We start from the raw sequence: 12,564 nt of genomic DNA, 5'->3' as shown, positions 1-12,564 counted from the left end.
CAGCTGCCCTAACTGGGCAAGATTGAATACAGAGCTATATATCTCTTCAGTGAGGCCTATTCACTTTTGAAAGATATAACTCGGCAGGCAAAGGCTTGAAAACTCAGAGAAATTCTAAAATGGTACAGACTAAGTATGGTAGACAGCCGTGATCAGAATTTAATTGAGAGATATGAAATGGATTAAAAATCAATAAAATAAAAATTTATTTTAAACAATATTTGTCAGAACAAAAGAAGAGCAAAAGTGTTGTTGAAATGTGGGATTAATGCTTGAAAATAGGCTCGAGAAACTCAAAAACAAAAAAGAAGTGGGATCGTGATCGGCTAAGGTTACAGTATTCAAAGCTAGTAGTTCCGAAGAGAGGAATATATCAAATGTGTCGAAAGGTATTGGAAAAAACTGAATTGCTTGAAAAAATGGCATGAAGTACTAGAGATATAATAATTTAGATTTGAAATATAGAAAATAAAATATTATGTTATTGACAACTTTAGAGACTAGATACTTGAAAGAAAATAGACAAAAGTAAAAAGTAAATTGCAACTTGGATTGGAGTATTGTGGAGATATTTAATTACTATTCTAGAAGTCTTCCTAGTAATAATGATTGTCAAAATGTCGAATTTGTCGAGTGTCATAAACTAATGTTGCGTGATATATATTGCAAGACTAACATCTAATAAATATTTTTATAAAGAATTACGAATTTAATAGAATCAACTTCTTCCCGAATAGCCTTTGGGATATCATTCAAAAGGCGAACTTGCCTAGTCAATAAACAGTTTCAAAGGGTAGATTGCCAGCAATTGCTAAGGGAGGTAGTGTATGGCTAGCCCTCCCCCGCAATCATAACACATCTGTACGCTTGGCTTGAGTTTTTTCATTAAGAGAGATTTCACCATAAGTTTTGACAGTTTTCAACTTACTTTTTATTGAGTTAGAGGGTTTTTTCACCATAACTTTTGAGAGTTTTCACCATAACTTTTGAGAGTTTTAACCATAATTTTTGATTGAGAGTTTTCAACTGACTTTTTTAAGTTAGAAAGTTTTCAACCAAGCTATTTTCTAGGTGAAAACATTGTGTTTAGTTAAAAACAAGACCTTTCAGGTCCATCGTAGCTATGATTTCTACATGAGCTCCACTCCCGTGTACATTGTATTTCAGACAGGAAAAACTTTATTTTCACGACACATTGAACACAATATTCATGTAACGAAAATCTTTCATAAACTACACTCTAGTTCTTCTATTCGATACTTTCTCTCATTCGATTAAAATCGAATTAGAGAGCGTCCAATGTAAAAGACTTATCGGTAATATTATATCATGATAGGCGACATCAGCGCATTGCCCTTTCAAGTTGGTACTCATTTAATTGCTGGTATATTTTATGTAATATATTCTTACCCATTACCAATACGAGCCTTTAAGTGAAATGTGCAAGTATAAAAGCATGTATACTTCTCCTGTTTTCATTTCCAAAGGGATTTGCTTGGGTTCCCGCACAGAAGACCCGGCAAACTTTATTGTTCTGACTTCGGTTTTACGTACAACTCATATCAATTTACAAAGAAAATCCAATATGCTTGGTATCTTTACTTTGGGTTGGTCTTTGGTACGGATTTCTATTCTAGAATTAACCATGATTACTGAATCCCCAAGTGGTTTGCGTGAATACGTGAGTGCGTGAATTGGAAAACTTTGCGTGAACAGAAATTGCTTTAAAATTGAGTGAATTTCGTGAAAAAAATACGTGAATGCGTGAAAGTGGAAAAAAGATTGCACCATGGCATGGAAGGTCCCAGGCGGGTGGGGGGAGTTCCTAAATTTTAATGTTGTAACATTTCCCCAGCTGGCACAGAACGTCATAACAGCGTCCAAATATTCACAAATTGAATAAAGTCAAGGAACTAAATACTAAAATTCAATTGTTTACAGCTCATACGATCCCATTTAGAATATACGGGATACCAAGTCGGCATACAACATTCATCTAGCGCTGTATAATAAACGTTGTTAGAATCGCATTGTCTACCAGCACGGTTCCCCAAACTTTGTCAGATTTCCTGGCATGGGCTCCCAGCGAACTTATTCTGTGAAAGTCTTGCATTGTACATGATTTTTTTTATAAAAAGTGAAGCTGTGATGGCTGATGAAAACCTTAAGAGGTAACTTTTATAATTTTTAAATGTATTGGGAAACAAGATGCCCAAGGGCATGAAGGCCCAGCATTAAAAGTTTTCTTTCTAAATAAGAGTAATATCGTTTGTTTACTCATCAATTTTAATTTACAAGCTTTTTTATATTGAATTGGCACGAATGTGGAGCAAGATTGGTCAGAAAGAGTAAGAGAAAAACATTTTTTGCTTATATTAGCACAATATAACAAACTGATATGAAACATGTGTCTGACATGAAACGGGGACACTTCGAAAGCAGCCGGCGAGGCGACCTTTTTTTTCGATGTGTTCTGAGAGCATGTTTCAGCTAGAAATTTTGATCTGTTCTGATCAGATCTTCGAAAATTAATCAGCTAGAAATATGATCTGTTCTGACGAGACAGGGGTGTAATCAAAGTCATCTAACTGTCATCTAACGTGTTCTTGTTGTCTAGGTAACCCTAGAAAGCTTCAGACGCATCTTTTAATAAGGAGACAGGAATATAATCAAGAGAAAATTGATGTAATCTTGTTGCCTAGTAACCCTAGAAATTTCCAGAACACATCTTTCGTGGAAAAAAACAAATATCTTACAAGTTTATCTTGGCAAACGGTTTTTCCTAGATTTTAGAACACATCAAACCATAAAGTAGTGATCAGATTAGGGAGACAAATAGTGCGGTAAAGGTTTCCTAGAAATTAGAACACATCGTTTGTATAAAAAATTGAGATGTCATAACATTTGGTCTCCTAGAAAATAAGAACACATATTTCGAAAAAATCTCTCCGCCGGCTGAAAGCCGTGGTTACACTACATTAATATCTTTAAAAAATTTGAAATTTTTTTATCAAAAATGCATTAAAGAAATTAACTTTTTTCTTTAAAGCCGTGGTTACACTACATTAATATCTTTAAAAATTTTGAAATTTTTTTATCAAAAATGCATTATAGAAATTAACTATTTTCTTTAAAGTCTTTTTGAAATTTTTGTAATTTGTATCAAATCTTCAATCGTTTTTTCTCAACTCATTTTCTCACTCAACAAACGACATGAGTGGAAGAAGGAGTAAGGCTGCAACACGTATTGTGCTAGTTCTTTTGAAACGGACATTTGAGAGGAAATATTCGAAAAAGAAAAGTCGAGATAAAAGGTCTTGCTGGGTACGCGAGTGGTTAAAAAGTTGAGGAACGAAAAAAGTGCCTACAACATATTTGCTGAACTTCGTCTACGTGACCAAGAAGACTTCAGATCTTATTTAGAATTGATTCTATCTTTTACCTCTATCTCATATTACGTTTTAAAAACTCCAAACATTTTCTAAATCCATTCTTCGAAAAGAATGTACAGAACTATCATGTCGCGGCCTTTGATCTCGAGAGAAGTGAAGAAAAAAACTTTAAACTCTTTACCAAGGAAATGGTAAAGAATCGCAAGAAATAGTTTATTTTTCAAGAATTTACACGTCTTTATTTTCTTTAAAAGAGGGCTGTTACACTTGTAAATTTTTTAATCATAAAGACTTGATTAAAAAATTTCAGATATTTTGAAATTAATTAATGTAAAACAAATGATAAAAAGTAAAATTAAAAAGAAACCAGCCTCGAAAAAATGTCCCTGCAACCACAGCAGCTGCAGCTGCAGCCTCAGCAGCGCTCAAAAAATGCAAAATTTGTATATAAAAATGTCCATAAAAACTGAATTATTTGGAGTTATTGGCTGAAATTTTGTACAGTGACTCACTTTCAGATGTAGATCATAATTCAGTAAGTGTTTTCCCAAAATGAGGCTATTTTAAGATGGTGTCTGACAGGGTGGCGCCGATAAGCCTTTTTGACCGTGTTGGACTGAAATGGCAATATAGACTCTGTTGTGTAGCAATCTACTAATTTGCCGTAATTCTACAGATGTCTGTAGAAATATGAATCTACATATTTTGTAGAATAATAATTCTACCCGTAAATCTACAAACATCTGTAGAAATTTTAAATTTCCACCATCTACGTATTCTGTAGAATTATGTGTAATAATGTGTTGCTAAAATTGTGTACAAAATTTGAGCTTTTTAGCTCAATAATAACCAGGTAAAAGAAACTTGCAGAATCAAACAAAACCGTGATACAAGCTGCAACATGGAGAATGCTCATGCCTTGAGAAGTAGGCGGCAAACGCTATTTCACATCTCTCAAACCGGTGAAATTGCATATTTTAGTCACGTGACTTTGGTAGGAAATCCTTCCAAAACTAGGCTTCACTTTTCGATAAAAGCTGCAAATCTAGCCCTTCGGGCTTTACAGATCTGTGTATACTACCGGGCCACTTAATTGCGCCATCAAGTCTATAAAAAGCTTTAAGTGGACCCCGGGCTACGGCCGCAGTAGAATCGATATTCTTTACAGCACGCAGTCTAAGATATATCGACGCTGTGCAGACCAATCCAGATTCTATTTAGCGTGCAAACAACGCAGAGAAAAGTAACCATGACGACCATCCAAGATCTTGGAGGAAGTTAAAAGTTGATATTTTTATCGTCGACATCAACGGTCCTTTTCATAAATTTCTAAGGGTTGTAAAAAATATACAATGAAGATTCGTGCTTAACATCAGATTTTGATCGCTTTATATTAACATTCCAGATTTAACGTCGAAAATATGTCATTAAACCTTTTGTTCTCCAAGAGAGGGCTAGAGCTCTCTTGGCTTAATGACCAATTAAGCGAAAAAGGCTGCGTTTAGACCAACTGGCATTTGTAATTTGGCATTTGTTCATGAGTGAGTCGATTTTAATAGCTTTTCCATTGAATTTTCTGTCATGGCATTTAAGGAATCGTCTTTTTAGAGTCATTACTGAAAAGGTGATTCCTTCAAGTTCAACTTTGACAGATCAAACAATGAAAAGTTAGAGCTAAGCATTAGCTCACGTTAATTTCGAGGAAGCGACTAACGCTACGCCCATCACGGCTCTTACGCCCTTACGCATCAAACATACGCCCGCTTGGTGGCCATCTTGAAGTGTAGCCTATAAAACGTGACCGAAAATCGAAACACATTCTTTTAAAATCATAATGTTTTGGAATTTGATGAGTGAAGTCATGTGGATTCTTGGAAATTTTATTCTGTAAATTTAAAAATTTAATCAAGCTGTTGTAACTCGTTGATCCTGTCGTAGTTGGAACCATCTTTGTGTAAATTATTTGGCATTCTGTCGTGCATGGTATCAATCAAATTTTGGGATACTGAACATTGCAACTTCTTTTTCTTGTGTGTTTACATTCGACCTGGTTGATTTGAGAATCAGCGAAATGTGGTGACCTTTCGAGACCGTTCCCAATCCATTTGTGGCCGTAACGTAGCCTTGGCTTGCCTGTCAACCTCCACAAACCAATCAGCGGAGTGCTTCCTGCCAGTCCTGCCCTGTTGTGACCTAGATTCCATCAACAACTCCAAGTTTGCTGGGTGAGTCGTTTCCTTTTTAGAGTTTGTTGTCCCATCTATACGTGTCCAGCATTCCCACATGCATCTCTAATAGCACACTGACTATTATTATGCCTCACCCTAGCTGGATTCCCTGCACTAGTTTCAACATGGTTGAACTATCCCGTTTTTTATTTAGACTTTCTCAACTTCAGTTGAGCTATTTAGAATTAAAGTGTGTCTGTCAGTGTGTGGGTGTACGTGGGTGCATGTGCAGATGTCGGTCGTCACCTGGATGCATGCTCAGGACCTGGGGGTCGGCTGATTTTGCTAAAATTTGTAATTTAAGCTCCTTGGGTGAGTCCTTGGGGCATTCTTCATTCTTCTTGGGAGTTGGCTGATTTTGCTAAAGTCTTGTACATGTAGTTCCTTGAGTGAGTCCTTGGGGCATTCTTCTTCTTCTTTTTTTTTTTGGGGGGGGCTGGCTGATTTTGCTAAAGTTTTGTACATTTAAGTCCCTTGGGTATAAGTCCTTGGGGCATTCCTCTCATTTTTAATTGAATTTAGATGGGAGGGACGTACTCATAGGTTCTGGCATTCCTTGGTCAATACTATGAAGTAGTTAATATTTTGCATGCTTGTTCCTTGGAATCCTAGGAGTGTTTTGTTATTCCCCCTAGAGGTAGATTGGTGTGAATTTTGCACACAAGTTCTTGAGTGTATCCCTGGGTGTGCTTCATACTCTATTAGATTTTGGGGGTGAGGTTACTGGTTTTTGTCCTAAACTTGGTACAAAAAGTGGGCAGGCTGGAGACCTCGAAATTGTCTGAATCCGCTTCAATTTCGAGCACATTGCGCTTCGGGTGAATTCACTGGGGCGTTTTCCCCATTTTTCAGTTTTGCAATTTAGTTTTAGGGTCACCAATTAAAGGCTGAGAACTAAGTCGAAATTTGGACATACTGGGGATCTCTGAAGTGTTTGAAAGGCAAAAATTTGCAATCATGGTCCTTGGGTGAACCCCTGGGTTAGTTTTTCTTCATTTTCAATGTGATATGATTCAAGGGTGTTGTCACACCCCATAACGCCAATATATAACACCATTACTCAGTTTACTTAGTTTACAGGATACTTTAGAGTGAGTCGATTTGGCTGGAACTTTGCACATTTGCTCCTTGGGTAATTCCTCAGTCTTAATTAGCATGTGGGTTTACAATTGGCCTCTGGGAGACTATGAAGATGCCGAAGCTGAGCTGGTGTTGTAAGCACCTCCAATCTAACTAGGGAAAACTGTCCATTGGGGGATAATTACTGTGCTCATAGTCAGTTTAGAGGCATATTACATTTTGTCGCTATCCTTTTATGCGAGAATCTAATTCATGAATAAACTTGATTTACCACAAAACTTTTCATTTTCGTCATGCTGTCCCACAGCTCAAATTTTCAACTTTCATGCCGTCCCGCGCTTAAAATTGGGCTGAAATTTTGCACACTTGATCCTTGGGCAAATCCCTGGGGGTGCTTTTTTCATTTTTTTCAAAATTTTGATTTTTGGGGCCTGGGGACGAGTTTTTCGCCAAAACGGGGCTAAAACTTTGGGGCAGGTTGGAGACTTCAAAATTGGTCCGATTGGGTCGAAATTTTGCACACTTGATCCTTGGGTAAATCCCTGGGGGAGTTTTTTCATTTTTTCAAGATTTTGATTTTTGGGGCCTGGGGACAAGTTTTTCGCCAAAACGAGGCTAAAACTTTGGGGCAGGTTGGAGACTTCAAGATTGGTCCGATTGGGTTGAAATTTTGCACACTTGATCCTTGGGCAAATCCCTGGGGGAGTTTTTTCATTTTTTCAAGATTTTGAATTTTGGGGCCTGGGGACGAGTTTTTCGCCAAAACGAGGCTAAAACTTTGGGGCAGGTTGGAGACTTCAAAATTGGTCTGATTGGGTTGAAATTTTGCACATCCTTGGGCAAATCCCTGGGAATTATTTTTTCATTTTTTCAAAATTTTGGTTTTTGGGGCCTGGGGACGGGTTTTTAGCCTAAACGAGGCTAAAACCCAAAATGCTATAATTTTTCTTAAGCCATTAAGTTTACAATTGGGCCTACGAATGATTTCAAAGATACTGAAGTTGAGCCAGTGCGGTTAGCACGTTTGACAGTTTTATCATGCTACCCTGTGGCTTGAATTTTCATTTTCACCACATCGTCTCGCAGCTCAAGTTTTAAAATTTTCATGCCGCCCCACAACTTAGATTTTCAACTTTATCATGCCGTCCCGCGGCTTATCTTTTCAATTTGCATGCCAAAAATTTTAATTTTATCGTGATGTCCTGCAACTCAACATGTCAACTTTATTATTATGCCGTCCCGCGGCTTAGCTCTTCAATTTTCATGCCGTCCCGCGGCTTAATTTGCAAATTTTATTATGCCGTCCCGCGGCTTAGCTCTTTAATTTTCATGCCGTCCCGCGGCTTAATTTGCCAATTTTACTATGCCGTCCTGCGGCTTAGCTCTTCAATTTTCATGCCGTTCCGCGGCTTAATTTGCCAATTTTACTATGCCGTCCCGCGGCTTAGCTCTTCAATTTTCATCCCGTCCCGTGACTCAAAATTCAGTTTTATCATGCCGTCCCGCGGCTCAAGTTTTCAATTTTTCGTGCCGTCTCACAGCATCATGCGTTCTTTTTAATCACCCTTGGCGTTACCTCTGGTTTAGGCAACGACCCTAATCATCGTATCTACTCCTAAGACCTGTCTCGGGACCCATAGCGATCATAAACGTTCTATGCGTAATGGCGATCCTATGTTAGATTTGGCAGTGGTTTTGGGGGTGTGGGTTACTTCGTAACCCCTTACACTTATAGTTAGCGGCTAGTTTAGATCAAGTACACACTGCCCTTCGGGCACACACGACAAGTCCTCCCGGGACTTTAAGGTCACGACATACCGTAGTCCCAACAGTATTAAGCTAAGGACACTACACTGCCACGCAGTACCTGCTACGAGGTCGCTCACAGCTTCCGGCTACGCACCTCAGGCCGTCCGCGGCTTTCTCAGTGGCTGTCCCGCAGCCCTAGGCGTTTAAGTTATATTGCATGGTACATCCCCAACGTCACCCCAAATCCTACATCAAGACGCAGCCACGCAGCAACGCAAAAACTTAAATTACATTTTCATTTTACATTCAACTCGTTTCGACAATAAATATTTCAGAACTCAAATACTTTGTCTCTATTTCTCTTGTTTCCACTTTGGTTTTTTATTCGATAATTATTGAATCGAAAAACTCTACATTACGGCCATCTGATGTAGAAATTAATTAGAGCTAAGCATTAGCTCATGTTAATTTCGAGGAATTGACTAACGCTACGCCCATCACGGCTCTTACGCCCTTACGCATCAAACATACGCCCGCTTGGTGGCCATCTTGAATTGTAGCCTATAAACCGTGACCGAAAATCGAAACACATTCTTTTAAAATCATAATGTTTTGGAATTTCCCACCCGCCCTTACTTGCCCAAAATAAGGATAAGCACCAGCTCTTACTTTCTTTGCTTTCTTTCGTTTTTTTTTTCTCTTTCGTTTTTTAGGTGACGTCGACCGGCCAACGACGACGGCCAATCAACGATGTCAAGGCGCTTTTTGGTCCCAAGGTTTTACCTCATTTTCATACGCGGAGGATGTTTAGTCCAGGGACCGCCTAGTTTGGGATGTGCCATGTATCATCAGGGGGGTGTGGGTTACTTCGTAACCCCTTACACTTATAGTTAGCGGATAGTTTAGATCAAGTACACACTGCCCTTCGGGCACACACGACAAGTCCTCCCGGGACTTTAAGGTCACGACATACCGTAGTCCCAACGGTATTAAGCTAAGGACACTACACTGCCACGCAGTACCCGCTACGAGGTCGCTCACAGCTTCCGGCTACGCACCTCAGGCCGTCCGCGGCTTTCTCAGTGGCTGTCCCGCAGCCCTAGGCGTTTAAGTTATATTGCATGGTACATCCCCAACGTCACCCCAAATCCTACATCAAGACGCAGCCACGCAGCAACGCAAAAACTTAAATTACATTTTCATTTTACATTCAACTCGTTTCGACAATAAATATTTCAGAACTCAAATACTTTGTCTCTATTTCTCTTGTTTCCACTTTGGTTTTTTATTCGATAATTATTGAATCAAAAAACTCTACATTACGGCCATCTGACGTAGAAATTAACATGGAATTTCTCAAAAACTGCAGTCATTAAGACTGAACCTTTTTGCCGTAGGGCTAGGCTATGGCAAATCTTGCAAATTTTACAATCTATAGAAAGAACTGAATTAAAAACGTGCAAATACTTTAAAAAATCAAAAATATCATTTTTTCTCTTTGTTTTGGTTCCTTTGTTTGATTTGAAATACCAGAAAAGGGGATTCCTTTGCTCAAAATGGCATTTCAAATGCCAACGAAATGCCAACACGCTGGCATCATTAGGCATTTGACAAACCGAACAATTGCGCGGAACAATAGAATTCAAAAGAATACTGCAAGCAATTACAAATGCCAGGCTGGTCTAAACGCAGCCAAAGACAGCATAGATAAATTGGTTGCCATAAAAGTAGCAGAATGTGCAGTGGGATTCTTTTGTAAAAAATTGGTCATATGGGAAAAGTGTTTTCTTTCCCAATAGAGTTGAAGAGCAAACTTTCATATGTATTGATTTGATACAAAAGACGAGGAATCTTGTCACAGAAAATGTTCATTAGAAGGTTGTAATTTTAAATCCCTTGATATGCGAGTTGATGACTTTTAATAAAATTTTCTTCAAATTCAAAGGGTTGTAAACGCATTGACAACTGTTTTGGGAGTCAGTAATGCTTTCCTATCAATTTTCTTTGTTTCAGCTAATCGATTTTCGCCAGACAGTCTCAGTGAAAAACCACCCATAGAATCATAACATAAAGTCTGTCTATTATTTTAATTCAATTAAAGTGACATTTCAATAATTAAAAGTTTAGTAATTACTCTTATACATTTGGGGATCATGCCAAAGATTTCTTTCGAAAGAAACTCATTTCAATTACACTTGGAAGTTTCTAGGGAATTCGTATATAGTACACTGCATACTGATACAGTAATGCTAGACATTATTATGGTAATATTTGCTCTTCATCTTTGAGTTTTTCTACAGTGATTAGATTGACACATGCACGATAAAATTCATATTATTGGTTTTCAGAGGTTGAAATATTCTCAACCTCTGATACCAAGGAATTATTATAGACACTGGAAAAACAACTAGCTGATTTTTGCCAATTTCTCATGTATAAGCCTTGTCCACAGTAATGACATTATTGTTCACCCTTCTTCCACCATTAAATGATTTTTGTACTATTATCTTGCAGTTCCTTATCAAAGAGCACTTATCCAATTCCCAAAAGAGAGTTTAAGCTTTCCTCTGAGATTCAAACTCAGCTAGTTAATTGCTAATTATATGTCGTTATAACGTTTTTTATTGCGAGAATAATGCAAAAACATGCGATATATAAGAAATTGAATATTGACACCAGAAATTTTCAAACTTTAACCTTTAAAAAAACATCGTGCCACCACGTGCCACCAAAAGATTTTCATACCACAGTGGAGTTATTAGACTCACGTTTAACATATGTCAATCTCATCTCTTCTCAGAGAAATATTGGAAAAATATTCCCAATTCAAAATTTCGTGTCATTATAAGTATTTTGTTTGATTTTACTCCTCTGATGATTTTGTTCTCACACCAGATTTCATAAATATATTCGTTTGGTATTCTAGCATTTATTTTCAAACTTTTGGCCAGCAAATGTACGAATAGAAAAAGTTAGAGAACTTTTTAGAAATAAGAGTTTTCCAAAGATTTTCCAAAATCAGAGTCCTTCGAGCCGCCATGACAGTTGTCTTTTGCGGACAAAGCTAGCCTGGGAATCCAAGCTCGTAATCTTAGAAAAAAACAAAAAACACCTCACCTCACAAACTTCTAAAATTATAGAGCTTGGTGCAGGTAGATTAGTCTGATACAGAATGTTATAAACAGTCTGTGTGTGAACCCTTGTTGACAGACTTTCTGAACTTTGGAAACCCATGTAAACACACATAATCAACTTACCATAAAAACTCTTTCACAAGTTCTATTAAAGGACTTTCAAAACTACTAAAAACCACATCAAAACATCAGACACGTGTATTTAGACATCCAGCCAACTGCCATTTTGTTTCTAAATGAATCTATGTTTTCATTTTCATTTGTTTTCCTTTTTCTGCAGAGTCAGCTTTTTCCATAAATTATGCGCGCGCATCGAAATTATCAAAATGCGCGCGAAAGTACTGCAAAGTAATAAGCCGAAAGCTGGCCAATCAGGCCGAACCTGCACCCCCCCCTGTATTGCAGGGAAAAATCTCCCTGCAGGCGAGTTACCTGCCTGTATATCGATTGTTTTCTGAAACAATGGAAATACAATACTTCGCTCTCCACCGTGTCATTCGATGTTTATCCAGAGTCTCTATAATATTCCATGCTGATACTCAGGGTACCCTAAGTCCATTAGAAAACAAAGCTTTCTAAGCACATTTAATAGTCATTTAAGGTATGCATAGATTGAAAATAAATTCAGCCAATGGTAAAACTTGACGATTGGTTATAAGAGCATAAAGACTTCACTGACCAAAATATTAAGAGCAAATTAAGAACATTTATAAGGCTTTCCAGACTCCTAAGCACCTAATTTCTTAAAAAAAATGATAGAAATGCTCAGAAATTGACTACAATAAGAACACGTTAAGAACATTTTTAGGCTGCTTGAAACTCAAAAAGTTAAGAACATCTGAAGGCTTCAAAAATATTGGATATTCCTATAAAAAGGTGTTTCGGGGATGTTTTGAATTGTGACATGACAACGCATTTCATTAATATTGATTATTCAACATTTGTATAATTGAATCTAAACTTAAAAAATTTTTATGAAAA

The sequence above is a fragment of the Clytia hemisphaerica genome, unplaced genomic scaffold (assembly GCF_902728285.1).
Source record: "Clytia hemisphaerica strain Z4C2 unplaced genomic scaffold, Clytia hemisphaerica genome assembly, whole genome shotgun sequence".
NCBI lineage: Eukaryota > Metazoa > Cnidaria > Hydrozoa > Leptothecata > Clytiidae > Clytia > Clytia hemisphaerica.
Note: the sequence above shows the minus strand (reverse complement) of the source record.